Genomic DNA, 14,740 nt, shown 5'->3' on the forward strand with positions numbered 1-14,740 from the left:
ATACCTGGGGCTTTAAAAATGGGATGGGATTCTGTAGGATTGGAGAAGGAAATAGCCACCCACTCCAGTATTCATGCCTGAAAAATCCCATGGACCTAGGAGCCTGCGGTGCTACAGTCCATGGGGTCGCAAAGAGTCAGACACGACTGAGCGACTTTACTTTCACTTTTTATAGGATTGCTGACATTAAAAAAGAAAGCCTAGTAAGGCCAACGTTGACTGTATACAGCTAAGCACCATGCCTAATCTGATAGTGGATACAGGTTTATCTCCTCCAGCGATGGACACATCAGGATACTGAAGCCGGATGTGATCAAGCATTTGAATCATGTAACTCCTACTTCTTTTATTCTAGGCCAGGGATCCATAGACCCTGACAGCTATTTTTGTAAATAAAGTCTTACTGCAACACTTTACATATTGTCTATCACTGCTTGTGCCTCACCATGCTGGAGTTGAGTAGTTGTGACAGATGTAAGTATATGACCCACAAAATAAAAAAATTTACAATCTGTTCCTTTAAAAAAGAACAAGTTTATGGATCCCTGTTCTAGGCTCACAAGAAAACTGTCTTAGTAGGTGAGCCTGTGGGGGAGAGAATGCCCATTTTACAGTTAAATGAATGCATTGATGTTCTAATTTATAAACTTCATTCTCTTCTAAGCTTTATTAGCATGTGTCAGTATTCCCAGTTTCAGATGACTCTAGATTACTCATTAGATTGGATTTCTTTTTTTTTTTTCCAAATTGAAATATAGCTGACATGAAATATTATGTTAGTTTCAGTTGTACTATATAGTGATTTGATACTTGTATGCCTTACGGAATGATCGCCATGGTTAAGTCCAGTAACCATCTGTTCCCATACAGTTATTATGTATTATGAACCATATTCCTTATACTGTATATTACATTCATGTGACTTATTTATTTAATAACTGGAGGTTTTCACCTCTTTATTCCCTTCATCTATTTTGCTTCCACCACCCTCCTCTCTTCTGGTAGCTACCCTTTTGTTTTCTGTATCTGTGAGTTTGTTTTCATTTTGTTTGTTTTTTAAGATTCTACGTATGAGTGAGAGCTTACTCTCTGTCTGACTTATTTCACTTAGCATAATATTCTCCAGGCTCATTCACATTGCTGCAAATGGTAGAACTTTTACGGCTGAGTAATATTCCATCGTGTGTGTATGTGTGTGTGTGTGTGTGTGTATACCACATCTTCTTTAGCCATTCATGTATCAATGGACCCTTTAGCTTGCTTCCATATCTTGGCTATTGTATTAATAAATACTGCTGCATTGAAAATTGGGGTATGTATATCTTTTCAAATTAGTGTTTTTGTTTTCTTCATATAAATACTCAGAAGTGAATTCCTGGGTAGTAGTTTTTTAGGTACTCCCCACAAAATGCTTATTCATTACAAAGGGCAAGCTAGTAACTTCACTGTGGAGAAACCCGGCAGACACCACCTTAACCAAATGATCAATTAAGATTAATAGTTATGGAACAAACTGATATCATGTGCCTCTTGATAGGATGCACTGAAAAGGACACAGTGTCACATCTATAGTATTCTTGCCAAAACAAATGGTCTAAATTGAGTCACGATGAACCATCAGAGAAACCCAAAATTGAAACAGCCAGTATTTTTCAAAAATGTCATGGTAATGAAAGACCAAAAAACAAACAAACAAAAAGACTGGGGAACTATGCCAGATTAAAGGAGCTGAAAGGGACAGGTGTGATCCTAGACCAGAAAAAGGACATTGTTGGGGCAATTGGAGGAAACTGAATACAGTCTATCAATTAGGTAATTGTGTTGTATGAATGTTAATTTCTTGATTTATATTAATAGTATTATTCTGTGATTATGGCAGACGTTAACATTTGGAGAATCTGGGTGAAAGATATGTGAGGATTCTTTGGGCTATTTTGCATCTGTTTTTTGATTTTTGTAGTTTCCAAATGAAAAGGTGAAAGTGAAATGGGAGTCATTTACCACACCCCTGAATAGCCGTAGGTGATCTGACTGCAGTCTGCAGTGTGGCTTGTAGGGGAGCCAGAGTATAAGTGGGGGATCAGTCAGGAGACAGTGGCAGTTGACCAGGAGAAAGATGATGATGGCTCAGACGAGGGGATGGCAGTGGAGATCGATAGGGGTGGATGGATTCAGGATACTTGTTGGCATCTCCACCAGAAGGACATTGAGCAGGAAGGAATAGAAGGGAGGACCATCTCCTTTGAAAAGGATGTTCTCTAGGCATTATCTTCAGATAAAATATAGAACAGAAGAGACCCTGCATGTCTATATGGGTTCTTTTTGTTGCTGTTGTTAGTTTTCTGGATTCTAAATTCTTGAGTATGGAAACTATATTTTATCTTTTTTTTCTCTTGGGTTTTCAATAGTGTTCCTCTTATCCAAGGGAAAACTAGGAAAGAAGCTTTCTTTGGTTCCCTCCTGTGTTTGCTTCTGACAAGGACTTTTTTTTTCCCAATTATTTTTATTAGTTGGAGGCTAATTACTTTACAATACTGTAGTGGTTTTTGCCATACATTGACATGAATCAGCCATGGATTTACATGTGTTCCCCATCCTGAACCTCCCTCCACATCCCATCCCTTTGGGTCATCCCAGTGCAACAGCCCCGAGCACTTGTCTCATGCATCCAACCTGGACTGGCGATCTCTTTCACACTTGATAATATATATGTTTCGATGCTGTTGTCTCAGATCATCCCACCCTCGCCTTCTTCCATAGAGTCCAAAAGTCTGTTCTATACATCTGTGTCTCTTTTTCTGTTTTGCATATAGGGTTATTGTTACCATCTTTCTAAATTTCATATATATGCGTTAGTATACTGTATTGGTGTTTTTCTTTCTGGCTTACTTCACTCTGTATAATGGGCTCCAGTTTCATCCACCTCGTTAGAACTGATTCAAATGAGTTCTTTTTGATGGCTGAGTAATATTGCATTGTGTATAGTACCACAGCTTTCTTATCCATTCGTCTGCTGATGGGCATCTAGGTTGCTTCCATGTCCTGGCTATTATAAACAGTGCTGCGATGAATATTGGGGTACACTTGTCTCTTTCAGATCTGGTTTCCTTGGTGTGTATGCCCAGGAGTGGGATTGCTGGGTCATATGGCAGTTCATTTTTTCTTTTTTATCAACATTTTTTTCATTTATTTTTACTAGTTGGAGGCTAATTACTTTACAATATTGTAGTGGTTTTTGCCATACATTGACATGAATCAGCCATGGATTTACATGTGTTCCCCATCCCAATCCCCGCTCCCACCTCCCTCCCCACCCCATCCCTCTGGGTCTTCCCAGTGCATCAGCCCTGAGCACTTGTCTCATGCACCCAACCTGGGCTGGTGATCTGTTTCACCCTTGATAGTATACTTGTTTCAATGCTATTCTCTCAGAACATCCCACCCTCACCTTCTTCCACAGAGTCCCAAAGTCTGTTCTGTACATCTGTGTCTCTTTTTCTGTTTTGCGTATTGGGATATCGTTACCATCTTTTTAAATTCCATATATATGCATTAGTATACTGTATTGGTGTTTATCTTTCTGGCTTACTTCACTCTGTATAATGGGCTCCAGTTTCATCCATCTCATTAGAACTGATTCAAATGAATTCTTTTTAATGGCTGAGTAATATTCCATTGTGTATATGTACCATAGCTTCCTTATCCATTCGTCTGCTGATGGGCATCTAGGTTACTTCCATGTCCTGGCAATTATAAACAGTGCTGTGATGAACATTGGTGTGCACGTGTCTCTTTCAGATCTAGTTTCCTCGGTGTGTATGCCCAGGAGTGGTATTGCTGGGTCATATGGCAGTTCTATTTCCAGTTTTTTAAGGAATCTCCACACTGTTCTCCATAGTGGCTGTACTAGTTTGCATTCCCACCAACAGTGTAAGAGGGTTCCCTTTTCTCCACACCCTCTCCAGCATTTATTGCTTGTAGACTTTTGGATAGCAGCCATCCTGACTGGCGTGTAACGGTACCTCATTGTGGGTTTTTTTTTTTTAATGGCACAGCACTTTTTATTTTCTTTAATCAGAAAACCATGTCCCATGTTTCCAGGAGGGAGACCAGGTATCTGCAGGCCCTGCTCTGGGTGTCAGGGACTTCACGACCAAGCAGGGAGGAAGGCTTGGGCCTGGAAACCAGGGTGGGGTGGAGTGTGAGGGGTGGGGTGTGTGTCTGTGGCCTCCAGGAACCAGGTCACTGCTAGAGGTGGCCATTACAGCCACGTGAGATGGGCGCACACAGCACTGAGCCCTGGTGGCTGACGCTGCTCTCCCACCTGTGCCGGGACTCCAGGGGCAAAAGGTGGATGTCCCTTGAGTGCAGACGTGGGTCTGGTGGCGGGGTGGGGGCTCGTTGTGGTTTTGATTTGCATTTCTCTGATAATGAGTGATGTTGAGCATCTTTTCATGTGTTTGTTAGCCATCTGTAAGTCTTCTTTGGATTAATGTCTGTTTAGATCTTTGGCCCATTTTTTGATTGGGTCATTTATTTTTCTGGAATTGAGCTTCAGGAGTTGCTTGTATATTTTTGAGATTAATCCTTTGTCTGTTTCTTCATTTGCTATTATTTTCTCCCAATCTGAGGGCTGTCTTTTCACCTTACTTATAGTTTCCTTTGTAGTGCAAAAGCTTTTAAGTTTCATTAGGTCCCATTTGTTTAGTTTTGCTTTTATTTCCAATATTCTGGGAGGTGGGTCATAAAGGATCTTGCTGTGGTTTATGTCGGAGAGTGTTTTGCCTGTGTTCTCCTCTAGGAGTTTTATAGTTTCTGGTCTTACATTTAGATCTTTAATCCATTTTGAGTTTATTTTTGTGTATGGTGTTAGAAAGTGTTCTAGTTTCATTCTTTTACAAGTGGTTGACCAGTTTTCCCAGCACCACTTGTTAAAGAGGTTGTCTTTTTTCCATTGTATATCCTTGCGTCCTTTGTCAAAGATAAGGTGTCCATAGGTTCATGGATTTATCTCTGGGCTTTCTATTTTGTTCCGTTGATCTATATTTCTGTCTTTGTGCCAGTACCATACTGTCTTGATGACTGTGGCTTTGTAGTAGAGTCTGAAGTCAGGCAGGTTGATTCCTCCAGTTCCATTCTTCTTTCTCAAGATTACTTTGGCTATTCGAAGTTTTTTGTATTTCCATACAAATTGTGAATTTGTTCTAGTTCTGTGAAGAATACCATTGGTAGCTTGATAGGGATTGCATTGAATCTATAGATTGCTTTGGCTAGTATCCTCATTTTCACAATATTGACTCTTCCAATCCATGAACATGGTATATTTCTCCATCTATTTGTGTCCTCTTTGATTTCTTTCATCAGTGTTTTATAGTTTTCTATGCATAGGTCTTTTGTTTCTTTAGGTAGATATACTCCTAAGTATTTTATTCTTTTCATTGCAATGGTGAATGGTATTGTTTCCTTAATTTCTCTTTCTGTTTTCTCATTGTTAGTGTATAGGAATACAAGGGATTTCTGTGTGTTAATTTTATATCCTGCAACTTTACTATATTCGTTGATTAGCTCTAGTAATTTTCTGGAAGAGTCTTTAGGGTTTTCTATGTAGAGGATCATGTCATCTGCAAACAGTAAGAGTTTCACTTCTTCTTTTCCTATCTGGATTCCTTTTACTTCTTTTTCTGCTCTGATTGCTGTGGCCAACACTTCCAAAACTATGTTGAATAGTAGTGATGAGAGTACTCAAACTCTTCCAGAAAATTGCAGAAGAAGGTAAATTTCCAAACTCATTCTATGAGGCCACCATCACCCTAATTCCAAAACCAGACAAAGATGCCACAAAAAAAGAAAACTACAGGCCAATATCACTGATGAACATAGATGCAAACATCCTTAACAAAATTCTAGCAAACAGAATCCAACAATATATTAAAAAAAATCATACATCCTGACCAAGTGGGCTTTATCCCAGGAATGCAAGGATTCTTTAATATCCACAAATCAATGTAATACACCACATTAACAAATTGAAAGATAAAAACCATATGATTATCTGAATAGATGCAGAAAAAGCCTTTGACAAAATTCAACATCCATTTATGATAAAAACTCTCCAGAAAGCAGGAATAGAAGGAACATACCTCAACATAATAAAAGCTATATATGACAAACCCACAGCAATCATTATCCTCAATGGTGAAAAATTGAAAGCATTTCCTGTAAAATCTGACAAGGACTTTTCTCTTGAGAATCCCTCTCTGCTCTTTTTTTAAACTTAGGACTATATCTTTTTTTTTCAATGATTTCATTTATTTATTTATGTCTGTGCTGGGTCTTAGTTGCTGCTTTTCTGTAGTTGCAGTGAGGTGCTGGCTACTCTCTAATTGTGGTGCGTGGGCTTCTCATTGAGGTGGCTTCTCTTGTTGTGGAGTTTGGGCTCTAGGGCATGCAGGCTTCACTAGTTGTGGCTCCTTGGCTCTAGAGCCCAGGCTCAGCAGTTGTGGTACACAAGCTTACCTGTTCTATGGCATGTAGGATCTTCCTGGACCAGGGATTGATCCCGTGTCTCCTGCATTGCCAGGCAGATTCTTTACCACCAAGCCACCAGGGAAACCCTCTCTCTGCTTTTTTTTTATGAAAGAGTTTGAATTCTGTGTTCTCACTCAAACTGTGACCTTTACAGAGCCCCATTGGTTAGTTTGGGTTTCCCCGTGATGTGCCTTTCCCTACATTTAGGTCTTTACCTGGAATACACTCAATAAAATTGTGTCTGTTTTTCAAGGCAGAGTTCAAGAACCACCCACTCCGAGTTGTCTTCCTGGATTTTCTCAGCCCAAAGTAATCCTTCTTTTTCTGAGGTAAGTCATAAGTCTTGTTGTTGTTCAGTTGCTAAGTCGTGTCCAACTCTTTGTGACCCCATGGACTGCAGCACACCAGGCCTCCCTGTCCATCACCATCTCCTGGAGTTTGCCCAAGTTCATGTCCATTGAATCGGTGATGCCATCCAACCATTTCATCCTCTGTCACCCCCTTCTCCTGCCCTCAATCTTCCCCAGCATCAGGGTCTTTTCCAGTGAATCAGCTCTTCACATCAGGTGGCCAAAGTATTAGATCTTCAGCTTGAGCATCAGTCCTTCCAATGAATATTCAGGGTTGATTTCCTTTAGGATTGACTAAATTGATCTCCTTGCTGTCCAAGGGATTCTCATAGCTCTTAGTTTATTTGTTTTATTTAGACCCCATTCACTGTTTTACATTCATACTCATTGCTTTGTGCTTATTTGGCTTTGTTTGTTTTGGGCCATGCCACAGCATGTGGGATCTTAGTTCCCCTGCCAGGGAAGTCTCTGTACTTGTTCATATTCATGACTTATATCCTCTACCTGATTTTAAATTCCTTGAGGGAAGGTATTTAGGTTGTTCAACTTTAAATGAATAATTTTCTTTCTCATCATCAGATACAAAAGAGGTTCAACAGTGAGGTAAGTTGATAAATTCCCCAGTGTACTTGGAATCTAATCTTGAGTTTCTTGTGTTTCTAGTGAGGACTTTTCCTGTGAAATACTAAAGTCATTTCCTTTGTCTCCAGCAATCTCCTTTGTAACTTAAAGCCTGTTTTCTATGATTTTCTTTGCCATAGTGTTGATGGAACTACTTCCACCAGGGGGAGCTCCTTACTATATCTAGGTCAATTTCTTTTTCTTTAGAGGCAAAAGAAAGGAGACTTCATCAGGCAAAATATTGAAGCAATGGGAATACAAACAATAGGAAGTAGGAACTTGGGACTTGGGACTTGATTTGGTTCCAGCACCAGTTGACTCAAATGCCCTTTCACTTGTCATATTGGGTTTTGGTATGATTCCGGCCCATGTGTAAAGATTTCCCTCTCCTCAGTCATTTATTTCATCTACAGATATATATTAATCATGTACTTTCTGTCAAGTATTGTAGATGCTGAGCTTCATCTGTGAACAAAATCTACTGAGTCTCTGACCTCATGGAACTCATGAGGTGGAATCAGGTGGGTAACAGATAATATGTAAGATAGATATATACAAAGATGGGGATGAGTGCTAAAGGGGGAAAACAATGCAAGGTCTAATAGGCCATTGTAAGAACTTTGATTTTTACTATAAATGAGATGGGAAGCATTGGGGAGTTTTGAGTGGGAATGGTGTGATCTGACACGTTTTAAAAGGATCACTATTGTTTTCTGTATAATACATTATATATAAGAAGATAAGCTTGGGCCAGACTGGTAACAGTGAAATTTGGGAGAAGTTGCTGGATTTGGGGGTGCATCTTGAAGTTGAATTTGCTGACAGATCAGATGTGGGATGTGAAAGAGGAATCAAGGAAAACAGAGTCACCATGTTGCATAACACCAATAGCATTGTCTAAAATCTGGCTGGTGCTCTCTGGAGTGATATAACACAGTGTTTCTGTTTGAGACAATGCCAAGGTTTTCATCCTGAGCAGCCGAAATGATGGAGTTACCACTAACTGCAGTGGTAAAGACTGTGGGGAAAACAGGGTTGGGAGAGTAAAAGAAGTTAAATTGAGGATGTGTTGAATTTGAGATGCCAGTCAGACATCTAAGTGGAGTTGATGAGTGAGCTGTGGGGTACAAGAGCATGGCACTCACAGGCGTGGTTAGGGCAGGAGATAAATATTCTGAAGTCACAGATGTCTAGATAGTATTTCAAGCTCTGAGATGGATGAAATCTCCAGGAGTGAGGATAGTTAAGAGGAGGGGACCACGGACCCTACCCTGGGGCACTCTGACAGCCAGAGATTAGGAGGATGATGATGAGGAACCGGCAAAGGAGACTGACAAGGAGTGGCCAGTAAGGTGGAAGGAAAACCAGAAGAATGTGGTGCACCCAAAGCCTCGTGAAGAAGGTGCTTCCAGGAAGAGGAGGTGATCAACTGTGATAAGTGCTTCTGGTTGGCCAGGCAAGGTGAGAGCCCAGAATATTTGATGGACTCTCGCAACATAGAGGCCCCTAGTGACCTGGATAAAAGTCTTTTCAGTGGACAAAAGCTTGATGGGAGTGGGGCCAAGGAAGAAGGGGAGGAGAAAAATTGTACATGGGGAATATAGACAAATATTTTGAAGAATTTTACTGTCAAGAAGAGGAGAGAGATGAGGCAGTAACTGGTATGGTGTGTGGGAGGGTCAAGAGAAGGTATCAGAATAGGAGAAAATAGAGTCCAGAAATAAACCCACACACCTATGGTCAATTAATCTACAACAAAGGAGGCAAGAAAATATGCTGGGGAAAAAACAGTTTCTTCAGCAAGTGGTGCTGGGAAAGCTGGCCAGCTACATGGCAGAACAATGAAGTCAGAACACACCCTCACACCACAGACAAAAATAAACTCACGGTGGGAGGAATAATGAAACGTTTGCCCCAGGAGTACTCACCAGTCGTTGTAGTTCACTAGTCCTTAGTCACATACGTTTCTGGTAATTCTCAGAGAAGCAAGGTGTTGAGGGAGGGAAAATTGCCAGTAGGTTTGACTGGAACAAACTCTAAGGAAACCCGTGGACAGCCTTTAATAAAACTGGACCCAGAACTTCCACAGTTAGGAAAGGGGAGAGTACCTCCACGTGTGGAAGCAAACAGTTGGGGTCATGAACTATAGCTGGCCCCCTGATCTATTGGGTGATTCTAGCCTCCTGTGCCAACCTTGGCGGATCTGGCCTCCATTATACTGAAGACAGCCTGTACATCTACCTCCAGAAACATTATCTATTATTATTTACAGAAGGGAGATGAAAATAAATTCTTGTAGATGCTGTGAACATGACAAAACCCCAGGTGGGGTGTGAACCAAGTAGGAAAACTGACATAAAAATTCAGGTCACAGTACCACAGTACCACTAATAGCTTTGACTGTGTGGATCACGAAAAACTGTGGAAAATTCTTCAAGAGATGGGAATACCAGACCACCTGACCTGCCTCCTGAGAAATCTGTATGCAGGTCAAGAAGTAACAGTTAGAACTGGACATGGAACAACAGACTGGTTCCCAATAGGGAAAGGAGTACTCAAGGCTGTATATTGTCACCCTAGTTATTTAACTTATATGCAGAGTACATCATGCAATATGCCAGGCTGGATGAACCACAAGCTGGAATCAAGATTGCTGGGAGAAATAGCAATAACCTCAGATACACAGATGATGTTACCGTTATGGCAGAAAGCGAAGAAGAACTAAAGAGCAAAGAGCTTCTTGATGAAAGTGAAAGAGGATAGTGAAAAAGTGGGCTTAAAATTCAACATTCAGAAAACTAAGATCATGGCATCCAGTCCCATCACTTCATGGCAAATAGATGGGGAAACAATGGAAACAGTGAGAGACTTTCTTTTCATGGGCTCCAAAATCACTGCAGATGGTGACTGCAGCCAGGAAATTAAAAGACGCTTGCTTCTTGGAAGAAAAGCTATGACCAATCTAGACAGCATATTAAAAAGCAGAGACATTACTTTACCAACAAAGGTCCACCTAGTCAAAGCTATGGTTTTTCCAGTAGTCATGTATGGATGTGAGAGTTGAACTATAAAGAAAGCTGAGCACCGAAGAATTGATGCTTTTGAACTGTGGTGTTGGAGAAGACTCTTGAGAGTCCCTTGGACTGCGAGAGATCCAACCAGTCAATCCTAAAGGAGATCAGTCCTGAATATTCATTGGAAGGACTGATGCTGAAACTGAAACTCCAATACTTTGGCCACTTGATGCGAAGAACCAACTCATCAGGAAAAGACCATGATGCTGGGAAAGATTGAAGGCGAGAGAAGGGGACGACAGAGGATGAGATGGTTGGATGGCATCATTGACTTGATGGACGTGAGTTTGAGTAGGCTCCGGGAGTTGGTGATGGACAGGGAAGCCTGGCATGCTGCAGTCTGTGAGGTCACAACGAGTCAGACACGACTGAGCGACTGAACTGACCACTAATGATGTCCTTATTCCTTGGCCAGAAGTGGACTTGGCAGCAGAACCCCGTGTCTAGCTGGGCTCACTTCTTAGCTGTGTATACTAGGAGCGATGGCTTTGAGAACACATACAAGTTTCACTGATCACCAGTCACCATGTTCTTTTTTTGTATTTGAACTTGTTTCCCAGTCTCATGTCTTCAAGGTCCAGCTCAAGTGTCACTTGTTCTGCAGAACCTTCTGTGAGCCCCATCTCAGGCAAAATGCATCATTTCCTTCCCTGAGTTTCCAGACCACTTTTTCTCTCTCTCTCTTCTCACATCTGTAACACTGAGGTGTGTGTGGCTGTGAATGGAAGAGATGGCAGAGTACAGTGGATAAGAACACAGGCTTTGGAGCAAGGATGCTTGGGTTTATATGTACAATATATATAAATATATATATACATTATAATATAATGTGTGTGTGCGTGTGTGTGTGTGTGTCTGTATATATTTGGCTGTACCAAGTCTTAGTTGCAGCACATGAGATCTTTAGTTGCGGCATGTGGGATCTAGTTTCCTGACCAGAGATTGAACTCAGGCCCCCTGCATTGGGAGCGTTGAGTCTTAGCCACTGGACCACCAGGGAAGTCCTGGCTGCATCTCCTTGTGCCTCAGTTTCTCCTCTGTTTCATCTGAATAGAATAGTAGTAAGAAGAAAGAAGTTAATACATGTGAAGTACTTAGAACAGTGCCCAGCGTGTAGTAAGTGCTCAGTAAGCTTTAAAAAATATTTTTATGGGAGTAGAGTTGATTTACAATATGGTGGTACTTTTAGGTGTACAGCAGTATAAGCTTTTGTTATTTGTCTCTCTTCTCCTTGAGGAATAAGACCATGCCCTTTTGTTAGCACTGGGATTGGCACAGAGTGCTAGGTGCTTAATACATATTTGCGTGACTCAAGAGGTTTCTAAATCAGATTCAAGTTCGTGTTTAACAGTTTCATATGTGTATGGCCCTTTCCTTAGCTCACTTATTTATTGCTGTGTACCACTCTGTGTAGTGGTTAAAAATGAAGGTTCTAGAACCTGATGCCCTGGTCTGTGTTGTTGCTTAGTCACTTACTAGCTTGTTAGCCTCTATTGCCTCAGATTCCTCATCTGGAAAATGAGAAAAAAATATAGGAAGTTAAACAGTTACTGAACATTCAAATGTTAACTATATCTATTTCTAATCTTATTAATTAAGTGACTTAATACACGCCTCTGATGTTCTATGGACTGTGTTGGACAGTAGAGTTGCAGAGATGAATAAGGCTTGGTTCCTGCTCTAAGAAAACCCCTCTGCTAGGGAAGGCAGCAAGTCAGTAGGTATAGAGCCTAGCAGAAGAAGGGAGCAACTTTTTGAGAGGGACCAGTGAGGGGAAAAGGGAGGGTCATAAGGTTTTCTTAGGGTTTTCCCTGGTGGTTCAGTGGTACAGAATCTGCCAGCAATGCAGGAGATGCAGGAGACGTGGATATCATCCCTGGGTCGGGAAGATCCTCTGGAGTAGGAAATGGCAACAAACTCCAGTATTCTTGCCTGGAGAATCCCATGGACGGAGGAGCCTAGTGGGCTGCAGTCCATAGGGTAGCAAAGAGTCAGACATGACTGAGCGACTGAGCACTCATGCAAGGCTTTTTGGAGCAGGTACATCCTGAGCTTTGAATCTGTGGGTTGCGGATCCTGGAATAAGAATGTCAACTAGGTGTCAAAATCCTTTTTGTGGTTCATTGGAAATGAGTTTTAGAACAGACGTCTCCCATCGATTTCCTGAATAAGACCCCTTCATGAGAGGTCCCACCCTCTATTTTGAAACCGAGAGAAACTGTTCTGGGCCAACAACAACGCATCGTCAGGCCAACCTAAGTGCACCAAAAATGGTTTTGAACAGTTTTCCTTGAGCAAAACTCCTCTTTCCTTTTGTCGTTAAGCCAGAGAGCCGTCACGGGCAGAGGAGTACATTCCACGGGCCTCTGTCCTGCCCTCCCCCTCCCTCCCAGTGGATTTTCTGAAAAGGTTGGCACTCTCTTCCCTTTGTCACCCCCACCATCAGGTGACAGGCAAAGCAGACAGAGGCATGTTTTCTAAGAAAAGGCCAGGACCCTTTTCTCACTCACACCTCTCATAGAGACCTCTCCAAGATGGTGGGATGGGGCTATAGTAACATTTTTGAGATCAAAGACAGGGTAGGGGTAGATGAAAATGTTGGTCTTTTGTCTCTTAGAAAACCAATAAAGCCAGTGACGCTTGTCTATATTCCCCGAGTAGTTCATAAGAACAATAGAATTCAGAGTTCCTGGGGTTCCTCTAGAGCTGATTTTGGCAAGTGATAAGCAGCTTATAAAAGGGCTTATTATTGAGTAGAGCTTTGGCTGCCTGACTTTTAAGGTTGGTTATTTATTTTGCATGTTGTATAACAGGAGCGTTGGGCAATGCTCAGAAGAGGCCTTCTGGGTCAGGGAGTAAGGGCTTCTCTGTCTCCTCTTGCCAGAAGCAGATTCCAGTGCAAAGTATGAACCCAAGCCATGGCTTTCCTGCAACCTCTAATCACCAGACAGGCCTTCTCCTTAGGGGTTGAACATTTCCATCAAGTCCCAGCCCCAGAAAAATAGATGTGTGTGTAATTTCTCCAACTCACACTGATAACGTGACCTGCCTTTGAAAGACATGTTTTTAAAGACACACTGTGGTCATTTGCAACAGACAGTCATATACAGGGTCCCTGGCATCTCAGTAGGTAGATGCTCTGAAAGGTAGGACTTTGAAGAGCACCCAGCCCAAATTGTCCCCAGTCCTTTTGGTTCAAACGTTAAAGCATGTACCTCCTATCTCCTGCTGGCCTTACTGGTTCCCTGAGAAAGATCCAGACATTTTAGAGACAGTGAATGAGGGAAGTTCTTCTTTCTCCTGTTCTAAACTTTAGGAAACTGAGCCAAGGCTCTCAAGAAACTGCGATGGTCTTGATAGAGGAAAACTTAGTCGTGGCTCTTTTTTTCACTTTTCTCTTGTTTGATTTTTATGGGAACCTGAATTTATGAGGATGTTGTGTTTATAGAGGCTATAAGCCAGCGTTTGTGTCTGGTCATATTAGTACAATGGGAGACAGCAGGAGGTTATAGGTGCCTGGGCAGAGGTTTCATGAGCTATTGAACGAGTTGTAGATGCTTTATGATATTTTGAAGACACATGTCTTGAGAGAGGCGGCCTTTACACTTGAAGTTACTGTTTCAGGATGAACCCTCCCTTCTCAGAGACAGGTTTTGCTGAAGAAAGCCTTGGAAAGCTTGTGTGACTGTGAGAAACAGTCATCCTCATAGAGTTTATGAGTGTGACTAGGTTAATTCTGTGCACTGAAGTCTCCAGCATCGGGGATGGCCCACTGCTTTGGCTCCTGTATTAGTCAGGATAAGCTAGATTCTGCAGGGACCCATGCTCAGTTGTTCAGTCATATCTGACTCTTTGCAACCCCATGGAGTGTAGCCCACCAGGCTCCTCTATCCATGGGATTCTCCAAGCAAGAATACTGGAGTGGGTGGTCATGCCCTGCTCCAGGGGATCTTCCCAATCTGGGGATCAAACCCGAATCTCCTGCATCTCCTGCATTGGCAGGCGGACTCTTTACTGCTGAGCCACCTGGGAAGCACCAGACTTTGATGCAATAACAAATAAGCAACACATATGTTGCTCACATAAATAAGATTTGATGCAGACTGGTTGGCTCTCTTTAATCTTGTAGTAGTGCCATCTGGCACACATGACCTCCAAGGGCACTGT

General features: G+C 41.9%; 1 long non-coding RNA gene across 2 annotated transcripts in view; it reads left to right on the top strand.

The window, feature by feature from the left end:
- Nucleotides 1–14,740, top strand: part of LOC133051862 (uncharacterized) — a 58,328-nt gene that overhangs the window by 3,715 nt on the left and 39,873 nt on the right. Inside the window, exons 3-5 of one of the 2 annotated variants that reach the window (XR_009691931.1) lie at nucleotides 6,782–6,857; nucleotides 7,458–7,481; nucleotides 7,943–8,020. This is a non-coding gene — a long non-coding RNA (uncharacterized LOC133051862). The remainder of the gene's footprint in view (nucleotides 1–6,781; nucleotides 6,858–7,457; nucleotides 7,482–7,942; nucleotides 8,021–14,740) is intronic. The other variant, XR_009691932.1, reaches the window with a different exon arrangement.

This window comes from Dama dama, chromosome X (assembly GCF_033118175.1).
Source record: "Dama dama isolate Ldn47 chromosome X, ASM3311817v1, whole genome shotgun sequence".
NCBI lineage: Eukaryota > Metazoa > Chordata > Mammalia > Artiodactyla > Cervidae > Dama > Dama dama.